At 44.1% G+C, this 23,493-nt stretch overlaps 1 pseudogene; it reads left to right on the top strand.

Moving 5' to 3' along the window:
• Positions 1-13,413: 13,413 nt before the first annotated feature.
• LOC129036203 (small ribosomal subunit protein eS1-like) lies at positions 13,414-22,581 on the top strand (annotated as a pseudogene).
• The last annotated feature ends 912 nt before the right edge of the window (positions 22,582-23,493 follow it).

Raw genomic sequence — 23,493 nt, 5'->3', positions numbered from 1 at the left:
CTTTGTTAGAGAAAAAGTCCCCACCGTCTATACAGGCCCAGCACCCTATAGTGAGTGGGGCCCAGCTGGCCAAGGCTGATGGGCCTAGAGGTTAAGGCTGGTGGGGAGCTGTGGAGAAACTGCTTTGAAGGAAGAGAGATTTTCTAGGATGGCCATATGTGGACAGGACTGGCTACATAATTGTAGGGCCAAGTGCACTGAAAATATAGGGCCAATTGTTCAAAATTCTTAAGAATTTCAAGATGGCAACAGCAGCAGGTATATATCCCAAAGAAAGGAAATCAGTGTATCAAAGAGATATCTGCACTCCTATGTTTACTGTAGTACCATTCACAATAGCCAAGGTTTGGAAGCAACCTAAGTGTCCATCAACAGATGAATGGATAAAGAAAATGTGGCATATATACACAATGGAGTACTATTCAGCCAGAAAAAAGAATGAGATTCTGTCATTTGCAACAGCGTGGATGGAACTGGAAGTCATTATGTTAAGTGAAATAAGCCAGGCACACAAAGACAAACTTTGCATGCTCTCACTCATTTGTGGGGGCTAAAAACCAAACTAATTGAACTCATGGAGATAGAGAATAGAATGATGGTTACCAGAGGCTGAAGAGGGTAGTGGGTAGGGGAGGGAAAGGGGGGAAGGTTAATGGTGCATAAATATAGTTAAATAGAATGAATAAGATCTAGTATTTCATAGCACAACAGGGTGACTATAGTCAACAATAATTTATAGTACATTTAAAAATAACTGAAAGAGTATAATTGGAATGTTCATAACATAAAGAAATGATAAATGCTTGAGGTGATGGATACCCCATTTACCCTGTTGTAATTATTATGCATTGTATGCCTATATCAAAATATCTCACATACCCCATAAATATATATAACTACTATGTACCCATAAAAATTGAAAATTAAAGATGGCAACAGCAGAGGATTAAACCACAGGCAGGACCATTCTAACCATGCAGCCTGTGCTGCCACGAAGGCTGCGTACCTGGAAGCCAGCCCTGAGTGGGGTCCCCAAAAGCTTTGAATCTGAACTGAGGGGTGTATTACCTGGGGGGTCAGTGGGCGTCCATTTGTGGACTCGAGCTCACTTCAGAAATCAGTGTGGCACAGTGAGAAGCTGCCACCATCAAAGTGGTGGGCTCAGCTTGGCAACGGGGACCTCCAGGGAGGCCATGTACGATTTGTCTGGATGAGTTTGCGTAGGTAACCAAAACAAAAAAAATTTAAAACCCAGGAAAATGATCAGGTATTTAAAATTTTTCCACCGGGGGGCTCCTGGTAGCTGGGAGAGCTCTTGTTTATGAACTGTAAAGTCATCTTGTCTCTGCAGGCCCAGGAACTAACTTACTTTGCATGAGAGAAGGGATGAGGTAGTTGGGATGGGGAGTTTGGGATGAAGGGAAAGGTTAGAATGCTGATGCAAAGGGAGCTTTCAGAAGACAGAGGCAGGGGAGATGGAGGGTGGGGGGTAGGGAGAGATATGTCTAGGTGGCTTTTCTTTTTCTTTTTCTTTTTTTGAGACGGAGTCTTGCTCTGTCACCAGGCTGGAATGCAGTGGCACGATCTCCGCTCACTGCAACCTCCGCCTCTCAGGTTCAAGCAATACTCCTGCCTCAGCCTCCTGAGTAGCTGGGACTACAGGCACATGCCACCACACCCAGCTAATTTTTGTATTTTTAGTAGAGACAGAGTTCCACCATGTTGGCCAGGATAGTCTTGATTTCTTGACTTTGCCATCCACCCACCTCAGCCTCCCAAAGTGCTGAGATTACAGGCGTGCGCCATCACGCCTGGCCTCTAGAGGGCTTTTGTAAGGGATGTTCTGTGTGATGTGAACAGGGAGGCCTGTGGACCTCCCTCCCCCACCCTCCCAGCCTGCCCTACCACCTCCTCCATTTCTGCCCTGGCATATTTTCCATTAAATTTTTTTTTTTTTTCTCAGAAATCTTTACGGAGTAAGCTTCCTTTGGGGGAACAAAGAAAAATATTTAGTCCATGGTGAGAGAAGAGAATTGTGGGGTGATGGGGTGAGGGTTAGTATATCATAACCTTGTTAAAATGGAGGAGGTTACACCCCTGCAGAGCTCACTAGAATGAGGCAGGTAGTTTATGTAGCCTCAGAAAAATCACAAGACTTGCTTTATATTTTCATTTAGTCCTTTCACTTGGAAAAATCATGAAGGGAAAAAGGAAGGCTGGTAGTCACAGCCTGGTTGGAGGTGACTTCAGTCACTGGGGACAGAGGAGGGTATATGAGACCGATGGCAGTTTAGTTCTGGAGGTGAGGTGGGAAGTTGGGGAGGTAGAATTAAAGCCACAGGCTCCTACCTGGCTGACAGCAGATAAGGCCCTGAGAGTACGCAGGCTAAAGCCATGCCACTTACGCTCCTCTTGCCTGTCTAGCTTTGGGCTTTTATCACAACCAGATTCAAAATTACTGCCCTATTCCACTCCCTCTGGATCCTGGATACTTTGATGATAGGCATAACTTTATTGCTAGACAATAAACACTCATATTAATGACATTTTACATTTAGAAAGTGCTATCTCTATGTCACTGTAGTTGGTAGGTTGCGAGGGTGTATGGTTGTGGTCAAATTGCCCTGTGGTTGAGGGGGCTAAGGCCAAACTGTGCGTCATGGCAGCTGGCAATATGGGGAAGGGAAACTGGGCATCTTTTGTTTACCGAGCACGCAAAAGTTTTTCTTTGTTCTAAGTACAGGTTCTGCAGATGAAATGCCTCAAGATACAATGTGTTCCCCTTAAAAGGCCAGAGAAAGTGTCCATTGATACTGTCCAGTTTCTATAAACCACACTGGTACAAAAGAAAAGGGAGCACTGTGGCTGATGTCTGGCATTCTTGTGTAGGATGGGGAGAGGCAATTTCCATTACCTGGTTCGCCAGTGAGACATATCGCCACCCTTTTACACTCTTTCAGAGTGCAACCTTTCCTGGCCTCAGCTCTGGGGAGATTCCCAGGCAAAGTCCACTGGCCCATGACAAAGCAAAAAGCATTCACTTCTAGCTGGTGGTTTCAACTTCAGTCCTCAGGTGTACAATCAATTCAAGCATATCATCTTCTAAAGCAATGGCTTCAAATCTACCCTATGTGAGATAGTCTCTGCTTATGGAACAGCTACTCATACTCATTAAAGCAGCCAAAAATATTAATATTATAAAGTCCTAAAATGCCATTTTGTAGAGGGTTTTTTTTTTTTTTTTTTTGAGATGGAGTCTCACTCTGTCACTCAGTTTGGAGTGCAGGGGTGCAATCTCGGCTCACTGCAACCTCCGCCTCCCAGGTTCAAGAAATTCTCCTGCTTCAGCCTCCCGAGTAGCTGGGATTACAGGAGCTCGCCACCACACTTAGCTAATTTTTTATATGTTTGGTAGAGTTGGGGTTTCGCCATGTTGGCTAGGCTGCTCTCAAACTCCTGACCTCAAGTGATCCGCCTGCCTCAGCCTCCCAAAGTGCTGGGATTACAGGCGTGAGCCATCACACCCGGCCAAGTTTGTTTTTGTTTTTGTTTTCTTTTTTGAGATGGAGTCTTGCTCTGTCACCCAGGCTGGAGTGCAGCGGTGTGATCTTGGCTCACTGCAACCTCCACCTCCCGGGTTCGAGTGATTCTCCTGCCTCAGCCTCCCGAGTAGCTGGAACTACAGGTGTGCACCACCACACCTGGCTAATTTTTGTATTTTTAGTAGAGACGGGGTTTCACCATGTTAGCCAGGCTGGTCTTGAACTCATAACCTCAGGTGATCCACCCACCTCAGCCTCTCAAAGTGCTGGGATTACAGGTGTGAGCCATCGTGCCCGAGGGGAGTTTTGTTTTTGTTTTTGTTTTTTTTAAATCATCATTTCCTTCTGCCACAAAAATACAGCAAGACTTGATTTTAGATATCTATATTGTAAGTTAGGGTTATATGATCCCTGAAAAGGGTATTTTCCAGTTTAAAGTAATCCTCTAAGTAATCCTGTGTCTTTTCTATCCTTTTTTTTTTTTTTTGAGACGGAGTCTTGCTCTGTCACCCAGGCTGGAGTGCAGTGGCATAATCTTGGCTTGCTGCAAGCTTCGCCTCCCAGGTTCACGCCATTCTCCTGCCTCAGCCTCCCAAGTAGCTGGGACTATAGGTGCCTGCCACCACACTCGGCTAATTTTTTGTATTTTTAGTAGAGACGGGGTTTCACCGAATTAGCCAGGATGGTCTTGATCTCCTGACCTCGTGATCTGCCCGCCTTGGCGTCCCAAAGTGCTGGGATTACAAGCGTGAGCCACTGCGCCCAACCTCCATCCTTTAACACTTATCTCCCCATTCCAGACCACCACTCTTCCCTCACCCCCTACCAAGAGAAAGCCTGCAGGAGGCCAGTGGTCTCATTCCATTGTTTAAAGGACTGAGTGAAATCATCCACTGGGGATTCCATCCATCAAATCAAATGTTATGGATTTGGTTTGTTTGGTAGATGAAAAAGCCTAAATTGGCTGTCTCCCAGTTCATTCTACATACCACTGTGTGAAAGCTAAGACCGAGGGCCCTCCCAAGAAACAACAGAAAATGGATAATTCTGTGAAATAAGAAGCCAGCAGTTCTCAGCACTTCCCACTAGGCCCTGGTCAAAGTCCAGCATGTCTGCTGGTCCATAGTCTCTAAAAGTAGAGAGCAAAGGAGCAGCCACCACAGCCAGGTTGGTTCATTCATTCATTGCAACAAATATTTACTGAATGCCTGCAATGTGCCAGGCCCTGTTCTGGGCCCTGTGGCTACAGCCGTGATCAAGATTGTTGATGTGGAGGCAGAATGTTCGGGACACCATTGGCCAGGCATGGTAGCTCACATCTGTAATCCCAGCACTTTGGGAGGCCAAGGTGGGTGGATCACCTGAGGTCAGGAGTTCAAGACCAGCCTGGCCAACATGGTGAAACCCCATCTCTACTAAAAATACAAAAATTAGCTGGGCAAGGTGGCGCACACCTGTAGTCCTAGCTACTTGGGAGGCTGAAGCAGGAGTATCACCTGAACCTGGGAGGCAGAGGTTGCAATGAGCCGAAATTGTACCATTGCACTGTAGCCTGGGAGACAGAGCAAGACTCCATCTCAAAAAAAAGAAAAAAGAATGTTCAGGACACCCATAAATCATGCCATGTAGATAAAGAGTCAACCCTGGAAATACATACGGTCACAGAACCTTCTGACAAGGACACTGTCACTGACTCTCTCGGCTTTCCACGCTCCATCCCACAACCATCCCCACAAGTGAATATCGCCAAGGGCAGAGAACTCTCTGCTTCTGAAGTAAGCTATTCTACTTTCACCCATCCTAGTTTTGTCCCCTAGAGCTTCGGAGAACCTCCGTGCCCCTTCTGCTCCATGATCACCCTTCCAATATTAGAACGCAGCTGCCATGTTTCTGTTATCCTTCACAAAGAACATTGGGGACCAGGGCATGGGAGGATGGTCCAGATTAAGTCCAAGCTAAAGTTCATAGCCAGGTGTGGTGGCTCATGCCTGTAATCCCAGCACTTTCGGAGGCCGAGGCAGACAGATCATCTGACGTCAGGAGTTCGAGACCAGCCTGGCCAACATGGTGAAACCCTGTCTCTACTAAAAATACAAAAAATTAGCCAGGCATGACGGCACGTACCTATAATCCCAGCTACTTGGGAGGCTGAGGCACAAGAATTGCTTGAACCTGGGAGGTGGAGGCTGCAGTGAGCCAAGACCATGCCACTGCACTCCAGCCTGGGTGAAAGAGCAAGACTCTGTCTTAAAATAAGTAAATAAATGAATACAAAATAAAGTTCAGAAATGCCTGGGTTTTTCTGGAAACTGCTGGGGCAGGCCCACCAGAAGTTTGAATGAGAGCCTGAGCATCCTGTAAGGAATGAACTTATCCAGAGAGGAGATGACAACGGGGGTGACCACCTTGACCCACGTACCAAGCCTTGATCATCAGAGAAAGGGACAGACCTGAGCAGAACTCAGGGCACAAAACAGGTTTTAAAAATGCATGTATATATAGGACAAAAGTGAAACAAAATGTTAATTATTTTTCTGGGAGATGAGGTTATGAGTGATTTTAGTGTTTTCTTGTATTTTTAACATTTTCTACAATTAAAATATAAAACATAAATTGACCAGAACTTTATTTTTTGAGACAGTGTCTCATTCTGTCGCCCCAGGGTGGAGTGCTGTGGCATGACTATAGCTCACTGCAGCCTTGAGTTCTTGGGCTCAAGATCATGGGCGATCCTCCCACCTCGACCTCCCCAAGTGTTGGAATTATAGGCATGAGCCACTACACCTGGCCTAAAACTGTTTTTCTTCTTATTATTATTTTTTTGAGATGGAGTGTTGCTCTTTTCGCCCAGGCTGGAGTGTAATGGCGCGATCTCAGCTCACTGCAACCTCTGCCTCCCGGGTTCAAGTGATTCTCCTGCCTAAGCCTCCTGAGTAGCTGGAATTACAGGCATGTGCCACCATGCCCCGCTAATTTTGTATTTTTAGTAGAGATGGAGTTTCACCATGTTGGCCCGGCTGCTCTCAAACTCCTGACCTCAGGTGATCCATTCATCTTGGCCTCCCAAAGTGTAGGGATTTACAGGTGTGAGCCACAGTGTCTGGCCTAAAACTTTATTTTTAAGAAACCATTTAGAAATTGATTTTCTACAGTGATTTACTTATCTGCTGTATTTTACTGAAGAACAAAGGTCCTTTAGTTTACATAATAAACAACATTCAGAAAAATGCTGTTTGCAAATATGTGTTATGACACTGCTCACCATGTTGTTTCCTTGGAATTAGCCATTCCCCCCCAACTCTAAGTGTATGAAAAAAACAAAAACAAAACAAAACAAAACACCTGGTGCCTGGCCCACAGAGATACTTTAAAATGGCTTAATCATGTTCTTTAAATAAGCAAGCAGTAAATCCTTATTAGCATCTGTATGGTTTGAAAAAAATGAAAGTAACCACCAATAGAAATTCATTTCCACTAAAGGATTACAAAGGGTCTTGCAGAGAAGGCCTGAGACTAAGAGCATTAGGACAAAATTTCTGGAGAAGTTAAACACTGCTTTTCAACGTACAATCACATTCCATTAAAACTGCTTTGCAGATGTTTGAGAGATTTGCAGAACTGATAAAGACATCCACACATGTTAAAACTACTATCTAGAGAACTTAGGTTACAGTTATACGACTTAGGGAAATAATAACTCTGAATTTTATTTTGTGACCAGTGATTATTTAATGCATAAAATAAGATTTCTTATTCTTAAATATGTTTTTTGTTTTTTTTTTTTTGAGACAGAGTCTTGCTCTGTCACCAGGGCTGGAGTACAGTGGTGCAATCTCAGCTTGCTGCAACCTCTGCCTCCTGGGTTCAAGTGACTCTCCTGCCTCAGTCTCCTGAGTAGCTGGGACTACAGGCATCTGCCACCACACCTGGCTAATTTTTGTATTTTTAGTAGAGACTGGGTTTCAGCATGTTGGCCAGGCTGGTCTTGAACTCCTTGACCTCCCAAAGTGCTGGGATTACAGGCGTGAGCCACCGTGCCTGGCCTAGATTTCTGATTCTCAAGATAAGCATCTTAATGTTTTCAAAACTACAACTTCTGCTTTTCTTAACCCTGTTGGCTGGGTGGTCATCAAAGTTTGTTTCTAATGTGATGGAGAACTTACAAACATACTGTTTTCTATCTCATTGCATGGTTTAAAGTTATGGGGTGAAAATGTTCACACTTAAACCTATTTTAAATCTGGCTCACTTGAGACATGTGTTTCCAGATGGGCCCTGGGATGGGATGGGGTCTCCTCGGAGAGAGAAGGCACTGAAGAGTCCCACAAAACAGGGTTAGGAATATACCTGACTCACTGGCAGTGATAGCCTTTGGTCTGGAGAGTGCTTTTTGATACAAATGAAAGAAATATTTCAAAACCAAAGTAAGAAGGAGAGGATTGGAAGGATTTAACTTATTGCCCAGGATTTGTGATTTTATAATTTAGGGTTTTTTTTTTCTTCCCCAAACTCTAATTTAGTCTTTTATTTATTTTTATTTTTATTTTTTGAAACTGAGTTTTGCTCTTGTTGCCTAGGCTGGAGTGCAATGGCGTGATCTTGGCTCACCGCAACCTCTGCCTCCCAGGTTCAAGTGATTCTCCTGCCTCAGCCTCCCGAGTAGCTGGGATTACAAGCATGAGACACCATGCCCAGCTAATTTTGTATTTTTAGCATAGATGGGGTTTCTCCACGTTGGTCAGACTGGTCTTGAACTCCTGATCTCAGACGATCCGCCCGCCACAGCCTCCCAAAGTGCTGGGATTACAGGCGTGAGCCACCGCGCCTGACCCTAATTTAGTCTTTTTGTTTTTTGTTTAGAGATGGAGTCTAGCTATGGTGCCAGGCTGGAGTGCAGTGGCGCAATCTTGGCTCACTGCAACCTCTGCCTCCCGGGTTCAAGCGATACTCCTGTCTCAGCCTCCTGAGTAGCTGGGATTACAGGCATGCGCCACTGTGCCCAGCTAATTTTTGTATTTTTAGTAGAGATGGGGTTTCACTATGTTGGCCAGGATGGTCTCGATCTCCTGACCTCGTGATCTGCCCAGCTCAGCCTCCCAAAGTGCTGGGATTACAGGCGTGAGCCACCGCGCCCGGCCAATTTAGTCTTTTTTGATGACTCTTTCACAGTTCTTGCAGAAACAACTGATTTCAAAGTGACAAATTAACCAGGTGCGGTGGCTCATGCCTGTAATCTCAGCAGTTGGGAAGCTGAGGTGGGGGGACTGTTTGAGCCTAGGAGTTTGAGATAAGCCTGGCAATGTAGGGAGACCCTGTTTCTACAAAAAACAAAGCCAAAAACTAGACAGGCATGGAGGCACTCGCCTGTGTCTCAGCTGTACAGGAGGCTGGGGCAGGAGGATCCTTTGAGCCCAGTAGATCAAAGCTGCAGTGAGCCATGTTCACACCACTGCACTTCAGCTAGGGTGACAGAGCAAGACCCTGTCTCAAAAAAAAAAAAAAAAAAAAGTGACACATAGCAGTGACTCTCTTGTTCCTAGAAGGAAGTATACACTGGGGATCCCTCTCACCTCTAGAAGGAAGATAACTTTAGGGAAAACAAAACTTGAAAAGATGGACTCTTTTGGCTTTATGATAAAATATTTGGGACCCTATGAAAGTAAGTGGGAACCCATGTTACAGCCTAGCTTGTGATGTAATACTTAACACAAATATTCATCTAAAGTCAACATTCTACTTTTAGACATAATTTCTTCTGTGTGGTTTGGGGTGTTCTGACTAGCAGCATAGTTTACTGTTGAAAAACTCGGACCGTGGCACCAGATTAGCTGGGTTCAAATCTGAGCCTCACCACTTACTAGTTGTGTATCTTGAGCAAGTTGCTCAACCTCTCTGTGCTGCGTTTTTCCACATCTGTAAAGAGGAAATGATAATCATAGCTACCTTATGCAATTAGTGTTGGGATTGAAACAGTTAATATACATAAACCATTGAGAATAGTCTTCAGTCAGGGTTGGGGGGCGGTGGGAAAGAAAAGAGAATATTGTTTATGGTAAATGCCTTATAAGAATTCTTCCCTGTGTTATTTTTTTGGAATTAGCGCTCTCTCTCTCCAAAATGTATGAACAAATAAAAGTAACCACTGTTGTTATTGTAGCTATTTTTATTGTGGCCTAAAAAAGTGAATATTCTTCTCAAGGTCTCTAATTTATTATCAGATAAAAAAATCTGGCATTAGAGAGAATGGAACTCCCTGTTTCAAAATCAGAAAGGTATTTTTTCTATATGGGCATTATCTTTTCTTTTTTTTGTGGTTAATTTTTGAAATGTGACAGATGTGACATTTTAAAGGGGGCATTGTATGATTTCTTTCATGGGAAGAGGCTGAAAATTTGCCAGCCTTTTTCAAGAAAATAAGGCAGTGAACCTAAATGAGATTTTTATGTAAATATTACATAGGAATAACAGCACTCCCTATGAAATTGTATCATCCTCCAGTTCTCCCCAGCGTCCTGTTTACCTTTGCCCTGCAGCTGTTTGCTGGGTGCTAGCCCTGGGAAATCACCTACTAACAATAACCCGGTTGGCTTCTGATCTGCAGGAAGGTCATTCTCCCCTATGACAGATGAACACATTTTTCTTTTGTTATTTGTTTTTCTTTTCTTTCACTCACTTTTTCTTTCAAAACTTAGTTTCTTTCAATTCCTTCTAGAGTTTTCCTGTGATTCTTTCTTTTCACTTTTGTTCCCTTCTTAATAATTACTTGGCATGTCCTACTTGTGGGCTACACTTCCTGAATTTCCACACTCTGCAGCTCTTTGAAAAGCCTGCTTTTATTCTTCCCGTCCAGGTCATCTGTGCAAATCATTAAAGTCATGGGGTTGCCACTAATGACTGGTAGACTCCATTAACACAGCCTCCCCTCTGTGGAAGTTTGCTTTTCTGGGTCAGTGTCTTTTACTGTGGAGCTTGTTAAGAGCCTTTATTGCTTGAAGAAGGTGCACATTGGAACTTTAAGATTTCCTGTTTATACACAGGGCAGGGCCTGGCTGAACACTGATAGTGTGGGCAAGCTCTTGAGCTTTGCCAAAGGGCTCTCAGTGGGACCCAAGAGGAGCTGCAATGAGGATTTTTAAGACAAGTGTCTGCTTAGCTGCCACGGCTATGTTAGAAACTGCAAAAAAAGCACCTCGCAGAGCTGAAGAAAGATCTGGTGCTGCCAGTGGAGAGGTCTGCACCCAGGTCAGGTCTCAGGGGGGCTGCTGTGAGCCCAAAGGCATCTTTGTGCTAGAGGGCAAAGGGCACCTTCTTCTAGGTCCCCCGTCTGAGTGGATAAAAACCTAGGATTGAGTCCCTGTAACTGTGACTGCCAGAGGACTGTTCTCCATACAAATGGTATGTACAGGAAATTTGGCCTTCCCCAAATCCTTTCAGGGTCCACCAGGGTCTGGGGAGGGGGTCACGATCTGCTTCTGCTATAATGTGACTCCAGTCACAGGATCTGAGCAGTTCTGCTGGGGCTCAGAGTTTTCTGCCCCAGCTGGGTTTCTAAGCCCCACCTCTTGTCAAATGCTGCCTCTCCAAACCCTTCCTAGGAATAATTGCGTCACTTAGGGCATCAGCAAACTATGCCTCCAAGGAGGGGATCTCCTCTCCAGTTGGGGAGTGGGGTACTGAGGCTGACTTAATTACTGGAAGCTGTTTGATGAGTGTGGAACCTCAGCAGAGCGTCCTGGAGAGGGGCCAGGCACCCTGCCACAAGACACCCACAAGGTGTGGAGTTTCTGGGTCAGGAAGAACCAGATGAAGCTGCTCATGTGGCCAAAAGTAGCAAATCCAAGAGATGAGTGTGCATTTTCCAACATGGAGAGGGAAGGAAGCAAGGGGATTTCATCAACTCAGGACCAACCTGAGGGGTCTCATCCAGGCTTGGAGGAGCCTGTGGCCCCCAGAATGCCCACTCTCAAATGAGGTTCTCCCTCCCTAGCATGACCCTGGATAAAGCTGGCCTTGTCTTGCTTCCTGGTCCTTGTTATCCGAGTTCTACACAACCCATCCCCTTCCTATCAGTAGAGTCGTCCCTCAGGTCATAGATGAGACTACAGCTTTTTTCCAGCCTAGTCTCTCCAGGATTAGAGCCCTGGACACCGAATCTGTTTTGGTTTTTTGTTTCTTTTTTTCAATCTTTTTTCTTTTTCTTTTTCTTTTTTCTTTTTTCTTTTTTTTTTTTTTTTTTTGAGACAGGATCTTGCTCTGTTGCTCAGGCTGGAGTGCAGTGGCACAATCTCAGCTCACTGCAACCTCAACCTCCCAAGTAGCTAGGACTACAGTTGTGCACCACCATGCCCAGCTAATTTTTTAATTTCTTGTAGAGACAGAGTCTCACGATGTTGCCCAGGCTGGTCTTGAACTCCTGGCCTCAAGCAGTCCTCCCACCTCAGCCTCCCAAAGTGCTGGGATTACAGGTGTGAGCCACTACAGCTGGCCCAAATCTAGTTTGGAAGTAGATAGATGCTTTGGTTTTGAAGTAGATTGATGCTCTGTTCACATGAGGATTTTGATGCATGGGTAACTGTTTTTGAGCTCTGGGAAGCAACTCAAATCCGAGGAAGGCTCAGGCTCCTGCAGTTACACCCCAGGTGGGAACAGCGTGAGGCAAAAGGCCATATTTGTGTCCCTCTGACATTCCACATTGAGCTAAGTCTGTGGTTGGAGTTGGTGGGTGGCAGGGAATGAGCTGTGCTACTTGTAGAAGCTTCCAACAAGAACTGCAAAGGAAACATCGCTCAGGCTGGGTCAGATACCAAGTCCATGAAAGTCTAATTCCAGCAGGAACAGCCAGGCCCCACCAGGCCTGGGTCTCCCTCTTCCCTGTGGAGCAAGGCTTATTTTAGGCTCCCTCCAACTCTGTGGTTCCACACCCTGAGTGAGCATCCACACTCCCTCCCCCTTGAAGAGCCAGGAGTTAATGTCCTCTGGCCATCTTAGTGCCTGGTCTTGGTGGCACCCACCCCTGTCCCTTGGGAGTCCTTTCCGACTCCTACGATGTCTTTCCATTCTCGTGAATCCTCTCCCACATGTGTGAACTGGGGATTATTATCTTTGTTTTAGAAAGGAGAAAACTGAGGTATGGGCAGGAGATAGAATTTCTCTGCGGGCCCAAGGCTTGTGAGTGGCTGAGCTGGGCCACGAATCTGGATCACCAGACTCTGAGTTCAGTGCTCTCCCTACGCTTGTGTAAATATCTCTTCAACAAGAGCTGGTGCCAGGGGGCAGGAACTGTACTAGGGCTCCTCTTGAAACAGGTTTCCTCCCGCCTCAGCAGGACAGCAGGCAGCATGGGGCTTCAGTAAATATTTGTTGAATTGAGACTGCATAGGAAGGATGATGGGGAACAGGGAGCTGGTGAGGACAGGAGGCCAGGAAGGCAGCTACACACAGCAGCAAACCCCTCCCTGCCCAGCCGGAGCACTTCATGCTCATGTGTTGGGAGAGGGATTTGTTAGATGAGACCATTACCTTACTGGTTATGAGGTGTTGTTGTTCTTATTGTTCAACTCCACCACTAGTATTCTTCCTTCTCTCCAGGTTCCAACTGTGCAACTGCAGAAAAGAGAAGGTCAACCGACTCCTGAAAGTAATCATGTCTTCTTCCTGTTCAAAGTAATTTTCATTCTTACATATCTGCCTCATGGTATCTATCAGATAGCTCTTTCCATAACAATCCTACATAATAAATAGCCACAAAGCCTCAGTGACATGTAATGGTAAACATTTCTTTTGCTCGTGTGTCTGGGGTGGTCAGCAGAGCAGCTTTGTGGGGGTGCCTCTCACTGCTAAGAGTCAGCTGGCTGTCTGCTGGGTGACCGGGATGACTCAGCTCAGCTCCTTCAGCAGGCTGGCCCAGGCGTGTTCTCATGGCATGCTTGAGGAACATAAGAGGGAGTGGGCTCATGCAAGTACTTTGTGATCCTCTGTTTGGGAGCCGTTGTTAACATCCCATTTACCAAAGCCCAGATTTGAAGGGTAGGGAAAATGGCCATCACTTCAGTGAGAGCATCTGTAGAATGACATGGCAAAGGATGTTGGATACAAGGAGTGTTGCAAATAGCACACTCATCCTGGTCCTGACTGGCATTAGGTTCACTCCACAGAGAAGATAAACTGGCTGGGCACGGTGGCTCATGCCTGTAATCCCAGCACTTTGGGAGGCCAAGGCGGGCGGATCGTGAGGTCAAGAGATGGAGACCATCCTGGCCAACATGGTAAAACCCCGTCTCTACTAAAAATACAAAAATTAGCTGGGCGTGGTGGCACGCGCCTGTAGTCCCAGCTACTCGGGAGGCTGAGGCAGGAGAATCACTTGAACCTGGAAGGTGGAGGTTGCAGTGAGCCGAAATCACGCCATTGAACTCCAGCCTGGTGACAGAGCGAGACTCCATCTAAAAAAAAAAAAAAAAAAAGGATAAACTCCTGTGTTAGCAACCCCAACATAGTGATGATTTACAACCACCTAAGTCAAATCTTCATCTCCATAAAAGATCTATAGAAAGATCTCCGTTGAGTGTTTACAACAAAAATAGGTTTATCACAAAGGTGTTTTTTATTTGCTTGGTTTTGGTTTTTCAGGCAAGTGTTGAAAGATAATTCTCCAGGAGTCCCTCCTGTTTTCTTCATGTCTTGTGAGCAGGGGCTTTAACTGTCACTTGTTCCTAATTATATTTTCAAGTATGTTTGTATGATTCCCATAGGGAGCCTATTTCCATGACAGCATCTCCTGCTGTCAACCCTAGTCCCTGTCAAGGATGGCCATCATCAGACTTCTCAAAGATGTCAGTGCCTCCCTCACCTGTACCCTTGCTACTCTACTGACAGGAATATTCTCTCCACCTTCCTGAGGAATATAGCACAGTGGTGGCTCCTATGGTTTTGCATAAATCCACTCTAACATTCCCACATATCTGAACTTTCTGAACCCTTCATGAATACTATGCTGAGGCAATATCAGCATTTTCACTTCATTTCTTTTGGGCCATTTTTAGCAGAAACTTTAAGGAGCTATTCTAGCCATCTATTAGGACAGGTTCTAGGTGTCTTTTCCCTGATGTTAAACTTTAAGTCATGAGAGAGGGCTCCTATATCAATAAATTGCCCTCTATCCCATCTTATTTATATTCTACTCTTGCCAGCAATACACACTTGCCACCCCCCATCCACACACACAATCTTATTCCTTTAAGATCTACACCCCCATGTGATCCTTGGTTGCTACTGGGACACATTAACCAAGCCCAGCAATGTCTTTGGTATGTTAGATATTTACTCTTGGAGCGGGGAGCTGTGTTTCTCTATTCAGACTGTGCTGAGACATAATCTTCGTTATTGGTCTGAAGACAATAAAAAGAGGCAGGGTCATCTTGAAGGGTACAAATCAGGTGAGGCTTTAGCAGGGTTCCCAGGCAAGGGGCATCTGCTCTGGTCTGCAAGGGGAGAGAATTCAGAGAAACATGAGAGCTTGCATCTCAGATTTGTGCATCCAAATATCCCTAAATCAAGTCTCAGAGTCTCTCTTTTTCTATCAGTGCCCTGACTTTTACCATAAAAGACTTGTTAGCATTTCCACTCTTTTGGCTGTCTGAGCAGCAACCATGATGGTTGGCAAGAACAAGTGCCTTACAAAGGCAGCAAAAGGGAAGCCGAAAAGAAAGTGGTTGATCCATTTTCTTTTTTTTTTTTTTCCATGTGCCACTTTATTTTTTGTTTCTTTTTTTAAAATTTGTGATGAGAACACTTAAAATGAGCTCTATTCTTGTACTGTTTTTTTTAAATTTTTTTTAAATTTTATTATTATTATACTTTAAGTTTTAGGGTACATGTGCACAACATGCAGGTTTGTTACATATGTATACATGTGCCATGTTGGTGTGCTGCACCCATTAACTCGTCATTTAGCATTAGGTATATCTCCTAATGATATCCCTCCCCCCTCCCCCCACCCCACAACAATCCCCAGCGTGTGAGGTTCCCCTTCCTGTGTCCATGTGTTCTCATTGTTCAATTCCCACCTATGAGTGAGAACATGCGATGTTTGGTTTTTTGTCCTTGCGATAGTTTGCTGAGAATGATGGCTTCCAGCTTCATCCATGTCCCTACAAAGGACATGAACTCATCATTTTTACGGCTGCATAGTATTCCATGGTGTATATGTGCCACATTTTCTTAATCTAGTCTATCATTGTTGGACATTTGGGTTGGTTCCATGTCTTTGCTATTGTGAATAATGCCGCAATAAACATACATGTGCATGTGTCTTCATAGCAGCATGATTTATAATCCTTTGGGTATATACCCAGTAATGGGATGGCTGGGTCAAATGGTATACTAGTTCTAGATCGCTGAGGAATCGCCACACTGACTTCCACAATGGTTGAACTAGTTTACAGTCCCACCAACAGTGTAAAAGTGTTCCTGTTTCTCCACATCCTCCCCAGAACCTGTTGTTTCCTGACTTTTTAATGATCGCCATTCTAACTGGTGTGAGATGGTATCTCATTGTGGTTTTGATTTGTATTTCTCTGATGGCCAGTAATGACGAGCATTTTTTCATGTGTTTTTTGGCTGCATAAGTGTCTTCTTTTGAGAAGTGTCTGTTCATATCCTTTGCCTAGTTTTTGATGGGGTTGTTTGTTTTTTTCTTGTAAATTTGTTTGAGTTCATTGTAGATTCTGGATATTAGCCCTTTGTCAGATGAGTAGGTTCCAAAAATTTTCTCCCATTCTGTAGGTTGCCTGTTCACTCTGATGGTAGTTTCTTTTGGTGTGCAGAAGCTCCTTAGTTTAATTAGATCCCATTTGTCTATTTTGGCTTTTGTTGCCATTGTTTTTGGTGTTTTAGACATGAAGTCCTTGCCCATGCCTATGTCCTGAATGGTATTGCCTAGGTTTTCTTCTAGGCTTTTTATGGTTTTAGGTCTAACATGTAAGTCTTTAATCCATCTTGAATTAATTTTTGTATAAGGTATAAGGAAGGGATCCAGTTTCAGCTTTCTACATATGGCTAGCCAGTTTTCCCAGCACCATTTATTAAATAGGGAATCCTTTCCCCATTGCTTGTTTTTCTCAGGTTTGTCAAAGACCAGATAGTTGTAGATATGTGGCATTATTTCTGAGGGCTCTGTTCTGTTCCATTGGTCTATATCTCTGTTTTGGTACCAGTACCATGCTGTTTTGGTTACTGTAGCCTTGTAGTATAGTTTGAAGTCAGGTAGCATGATGCCTCCAGCTTTGTTCTTTTGGCTTAGGACTGACTTGGTGATGCAGGCTCTTTTTTGGTTCCATCTGAACTTTAAAGTAGTTTCTTACAATTCTGTGAAGAAAGTCATTGGTAGCTTGATGGGGATGGCATTGAATGTATAAATTACCTTGGGCAGTATGGCCATTTTCACGATATTGATTCTTCCTACACATGAGCATGGAATGTTCTCCCATTTGTTTGTATCCTCTTTTATTTCATTGAGCAGTGGTTTGTAGTTCTCCTTGAAGAGGTCCTTCACATCCCTTGTAAGTTGGATTCCTAGGTATTTTATTCTCTTTGAAGCAATTGTGAATGGGAGTTCACTCATGATTTGGCTCTCTGTTTGTCTGTTATTGGTGTATAAGAATGCTTGTGGTTTTTGCACATTGATTTTGTATCCTGAGACTTTGCTGAAGTTGCTTATCAGCTTAAGGAGATTTTGGGCTTAGACGATGGGGTTTTCTAGATATACAATCATGTCATCTGCAAACGGGGACAATTTGACTTCCTCTTTTCCTAATTGAATACCCTTTATTTCCTTCTCCTGCCTCATTGCCCTGGCCAGAACTTCCAACACTATGTTGAATAGGAGTGGTGAGAGAGGGCATCCCTGTCTTGTGCCAGTTTTCAAAGGGAATGCTTTCAGTTTTTGTCCATTCAGTATGATATTGGCTGTGGGTTTGTCATAGATAGCTCTTATTATTTTGAGATACGTCCCATCAATACCTAATTTATTGAGAGTTTTTAGCATGAAGTGTTGTTGAATTTTGTCAGAGGCCTTTTCTGCATCTATTGAGATAATCATGTGGTTTTTGTCTTTGGTTCTGTTTATATGCTGGATTATGTTTATTGATTTGCGTAGGCTGAACCAGCCTTGCATCCCAGGGATGAAGCCCACTTGATCATGGTGGATAAGCTTTTTGATGTGCTGTTGGATTCGGTTTCCCAGTATTTTATTGAGGATTTTTGCATCAATGTTCATCAAGGATATTGGTCTAAAATTCTCTTTTTTTGTTGTGTCTCTGCCAGGCTTTGGTATCAGGATAATGCTGGCCTCATAAAATGAGTTAGGGAGGATTCCCTCTTTTTCTATTGATTGGAATAGTTTCAGAAGGAATGGTACCAGCTCCTCCTTGTACCTCTGGTAGAATTCGGCTGTGAATCCATCTGGTCCTGGACTTTTTTTGGTTGGTAAGCTATTAATTATTGCCTCAATTTCAGAGCCTGTTATTGGTCTATTCGGAGATTCAACTTCTTCCTGGTTTAGTCTTGGGAGGGTGTATGTGTCGAGGAATTTATCTATTTCTTCTAGATTTTCTAGTTTATTTGCGTAGAGGTGTTTATATTATTCTCTAATGGTAGTTTGTATTTCTGTGGGATTGGTGGTGATATCCCCTTTATCATTTTTTGTCACATCTATTTGATTCTTCTCTCTTTTCTTCTTTATTAGTCTTGCTAGCAGTCTATCAATTTTGTTGATCCTTTCAAAAAACCAGCTCCTGGATTCATTAATTTTTTGAAGGGTATTTTGTGTCTCTATTTCCTTCAGTTCTGCTCTGATTTTAGTTATTGCTTGCCTTCTGCTAGCTTTTGAATGTGTTTGCTCTTGCTTTTCTAGTTCTTTTAATTGTGATGTTAGGGTGTCAATTGTAGATCTTTCCTGCTTTCTCTTGTGGGCATTTAGTGCTATACATTTCCCTCTACACACTGCTTTGAATGTGTCCCAGAGATTCTGGTATGTTGTGTCTTTGTTCTCATTGGTTTCAAAGAACATCTTTATTTCTGCCTTCATTTCGTTATGTACCCAGTAGTCATTCAGGAGCAGGTTGTTCAGTTTCCATGTAGTTGAGTGGTTTTGAGTGAGTTTCTTAATCCTGAGTTCTAGTTTGATTGCACTGTGGTCTGAGAGACAGTTTGTTATAATTTCTGTTCTTTTATATTTGCTGAGGAGAGCTTTACTTCCAACTGTGTGGTCAATTTTGGAATAGGTGTGGTGTGGTGCTGAAAAGAATGTATATTCTGTTGATTTGGGGTGGAGAGTTCTGTAGGTGTCTATTAGGTCTGCTTGGTGTAGAGCTGAGTTCAATTCCTGGATATCCTTGTTAACTTTCTGTCTCGTGGATCTGTCTAATGTTGACAGTGGGGTGTGTTAAAGTCTCCCATTATTACTGTGTGGGAGTCTAAGTCTCTTTGTAGGTCTCTAAGGACTTGCTTTATGAATTTGGGTGCTCCTGTATTGGGTGCATATATATTTAGGATAGTTAGCTCTTCTTGTTGAATTGATCCCTTTACCATTATGTAATGGCCTTCTTTGTCTCTTTTGATCTTTGTTGGTTTAAAGTCTGTTTTATCAGAGACTAGGATTGCAACCCCTGACTTTTTTTGTTTTCCATTTGCTTGGTAGATCTTCCTCCATCCCTTTATTTTAAGCCTATGTGTGTCTCTGCACGTGAGATGGGTTTCCTGAATAAAGCACCCTGATGGGTCTTGACTGTATCCAATTTGCCAGTCTGTGTCTTTTAATTGGAGCATTTAGCCCATTTACATTTAAGGTTAGTATTGTTATGTGTGAATTTGATCCTGTCATTATGATGTTAGCTGGTTATTTTGCTTGTTAGTTGATGCAGTTTCTTCCTAGCCTTGACGGTCTTTACAATTTGGCATATTTTTGCAGTGGCTGGTACCAGTTGTTCCTTTCCATGTTTAGCGCTTCCTTTAGGAGCTCTTTTAGGGCAGGCCTGGTGGTGACAAAATCTCTCAGCATTTGCTTGTCTGTAAAGTATTTTATTTCTCCTTCACTTATGAAGCTTAGTTTGGCTGGATATGAAATTCTAGGTTGAAAATTCTTTTCTTTAAGAATGTCCAATATTGGCCCCCACTCTCTTCTGGCTTGTAGAGTTTCTGCTGAGAGATCTGCTGTTAGTCTGATGGGCTTCCCTTTGTGGGTAACCCGACCTTTCTCTCTGGCTGCCCTTAAAACTTTTTCCTTCATTTCAACCTTGGTGAATCTGACAGTTGTGTGTCTTGGAGTTGCTCTTCTCGAGGAGTATCTTTGTAGCATTTTCTGTATTTCCTTTATTTGAATGTTGGCCTGCCTTGCTAGATTGGGGAAGTTCTCCTGGATAATATCCTGCAGAGTGTTTTCCAACTTGGTTCCATTCTCCCCGTCACTTTCAGGTACACCAATCAGACGTAGATTTGGTCTTTTCACATAGTCCCATATTTCATGGAGGCTGTGTTCATTTCTTTTATTCTTTTTTCTCTAAACTTCTCTTCTCACTTCATTTCATTCATTTCATCTTCCATCGCTGATACCCTTTCTTCCAGTTGATCGCATCAGCTACTGAGGCTTGTGCATTCATCACATAGTTCTCGTGCCATGGTTTTCAGCTCCATCAGGTCCTTTAAGGACTTCTCTGCGTTGGTTATTCTAGTTAGCCATTCATCTAATTTTTTTTTCAAGGTTTTTAACTTTGCCATTGGTTCGAACTTCCTCCTTTAGTTCGGAGTAGTTTGATCTTCTGAAGCCTTCTCCTCTCAACTCGTCAAATTCATTCTCCGTCCAGAATGACCAATGTCATTCTTGTTCCATTGCTGGTGAGGAGCTGCGTTCCTTTGGAGGAGGAGAGGCGCTCTGATTTTTAGAATTTCCAGTTTTTCTGCTCTGTTTTTTCCCCATCTTTGTGGTTTTATCTACTTTTGGTCTTTGATGATGGTGACATACAGATGGGGTTTTGGTATGGATGTCCTTTCTGTTTGTTAGTTTTCCTTCTAACAGTCAGGACTCTCAGCTGCAGGTCTGTTGGAGTTTGCTGGAGGTCCACTACAGACCCCGTTTGCCTGGGTATCAGCAGCGGTGGCTGCAGAACAGCGGGTATTGGTGAACCGCAAATGCTGCTGCCTAATCGTTCCTCTGGAAGTTTTGTCTCAAAGGAGTACCCGGCCGTGTGAGGTGTCAGTCTGCCCCTGCTGGTGGGTGCCTCCCAGTTAGGCTACTTGGGGGTCAGGGACCCACTTGAGGAGGCAGTCTGCCCGTTCTCAGATCTCAAGCTGCGTGCTGGGAGAACCACTACTCTCTTCAAAGCTGTCAGACAGGGACATTTAAGTCTGCAGAGGGTACTGCTGCCTTTTGTTTGTCTCTGCCCTGCCCCCAGAGGTGGAGTCTACAGAGGCAGGCAAGCCTCCTTGAGCTGTGTTGGGCTCCACCCAGTTCGAGTTTCCCGGCTGCTTTGTTTACCTACTCAAGCCTCAGCAATGGCGGGCACCCCTCCCCCAGCCTCGCTGCTGCCTTGCAGTTTGATCTCAGACTGCTGTACTAGCAACGAGCGAGGCTCTGTGGGCGTAGGACCCTCCAAGCCAGGTGCGGGATATAATCTCCTGGTGTGCCGTTTGTTAAGCCCGTCGGAAAAGCGCAGTATTAGGGTGGGAGTGACCCAATTTTCCAGGTGCCGTCTGTCGCCCCTTTCTTTGACTAGGAAAGGGAATTCCCTGACCCTTGCGCTTCCCGGGTGAGGCGATGCCTTGCCCTGCTTCGGCTTGTGCATGGTGCACTGCACCCACTGTCCTACACCCACTGTTTGGCACTCCCCAGTGAGATGAACTTGGTACCTCAGCTGGAAATGCAGAAATCACCCGTCTTCTGCATCGCTCACACTGGGAGCTGTAGACTGGAGCTGTTCCTATTTGGCCATCTTGGCTCCACCCCAGTTGATTCATTTTCTAAGAAAGATTGGTATGATGTGAAAGCCCCTGCTTGTTCAAGATAAGAAATATTGGAGAGACCCTAGTCACCGGGACCCAAGGAACCAAAACTGCATCTGATGGCCTCAAGGGTCACGTGTTTGAAGTGAGTCCTGCTGATTTGCAGAATAGTGAAGTTGCATTTAGAAAATTTAAGCTGATTGCTGAAGATATTTGGGCAAAAACTGCATAACTTCCATGCCATGGATCTTACCCATGACAAAATGTGCTTCATGGTCAAAAAAATGGCAGAAAATGATTGAAGCTCATGTCAATGTGAAGACTACTGCTGGGCGTTGGCTCACGCCTATAATCCCAGCACTTTGGGAGGCCAAGGCAGGTGCATCACCTGAGGTCAGGAATTTGAGACCAGCCTGATCAACATGGTGAAACCCCATCTCTACTAAAAATACAAACATTAGCCAGGTGTGGTGGCGGTCACCTGTAATCCCAGCTACTCAAGAGGCTGAGGCAGGAGAATTGCTTGAACCTGGGAGGCAGAGGTTGAGGTGAGCCAAAATCATGCCGTTGCACTCCAGCCTGGTTGACAGAGTGAGACTCCATCTCAAAAAAAAACTACCAATGGTTACTTGCTTTGTCTGTTCTGTGTTGATTTTACTAAAAAAAAAACACACAACAATCAGATATAGAAGACCTGTTATGCTCAGCATCAACAGGTCTACCAAATCCAGAAGAAGATGTTGGAAATCATGACCTGAGAGGTGCAGAGAAATGACTTGAAATAAGTGGTCAATAAATTGATTCCAGACAGCATTGAAAAGACACAGAAAAGGCTTGCCAATCTATTTATCCTCTCCATGATGTCTTCATTAGAAGACAAAAAATGCTGAAGAAGCCCAAGTTTGAATTGGGAAAACTCATGGAGCTTCATGGTGAAGGTGGTAGTTCTGGAAAAGCCACTAGGGATGAGACAGGTGCTAAAGTTGAATGAGCTGATGGATATGAACCACCAGTCCAAGAATCTATTTATAGTTCAGACTTATAATAGTGGCACATAAAAAGTCCTATTTGTTAAAAAAAAAAAAGACTTGTTGAAGCCATGAGTTAACTGTCCTTTGTAGTTCTGTCACCCTTATAATCGGTTCCTGGGACCGATTTTAACCACATTCTAGCCTACAACGGCTAGAGGCCTCTGGCTTTCACATCATACCTCAGTTGACACTTAGCTAACCTGAATCATTTGTGTGTCAAGACTTCCAAAGAGTTAACAAAATCTGACCAGCTCCCAAATCTTTGTAATTTTATTGGCCCAACTCCATTCAACTGTCAAAGTTGTCACATAACCCAATGTGTCACCTTCTACCTGTACCTGTGCAGGTGACAGTCTTGGTGATTGTGGTGTTACGGCCTGCCCAGGTTATCACCACTGCACCCCAAAATCCCATCCTGAGAGTCTGAGTTTTAAAGCCACTGTTACCAACTCTCATAGCTTGGTTCTCTTACAGGCAGAATCTGAGACAAAGGTCATATCAGGTCGTTTACTTGGGAGTGATACCCAGGAGCAGGAGTGAGGAACCAGGGGAATAAGACCAGGGAAGATGGAAACAAGTAGAAGGGAACAATGTATAAGAATGTTGGCCTCGTCTCACTCCCAGTGAGACTGAGTATTATACATGATCTGTTTTTGATATTTTAATAAGTATGTCTTTCCTAGGTAATTTTGAATTTTAATTTTTAATGATTTACAATATTTTTCTCATGTTTTAAAAGTTTTATTCCATTTGTGGTGTTTTTTTTTTTTCTTGTCCTTTGCTCATATATTAAGATCCAGGGTTGGTTTTTCAAAAAATGTATCTTGGGCCGGCATAGTAGCTCATGCCTGTAATCCCAGCACTCTGGGAGGACAAGGCAGGAGGATCACTTGAGCCCAGGAGTTCAAGACCAGCCTGGCCAACAT

This window comes from Pongo pygmaeus, chromosome 4 (assembly GCF_028885625.2).
Source record: "Pongo pygmaeus isolate AG05252 chromosome 4, NHGRI_mPonPyg2-v2.0_pri, whole genome shotgun sequence".
In the NCBI taxonomy this organism is placed as follows: Eukaryota; Metazoa; Chordata; class Mammalia; order Primates; family Hominidae; genus Pongo; species Pongo pygmaeus.
The sequence above is the reverse complement of the archived record's forward strand: the minus strand, read 5'-3'. Positions and strand labels throughout refer to the sequence as shown.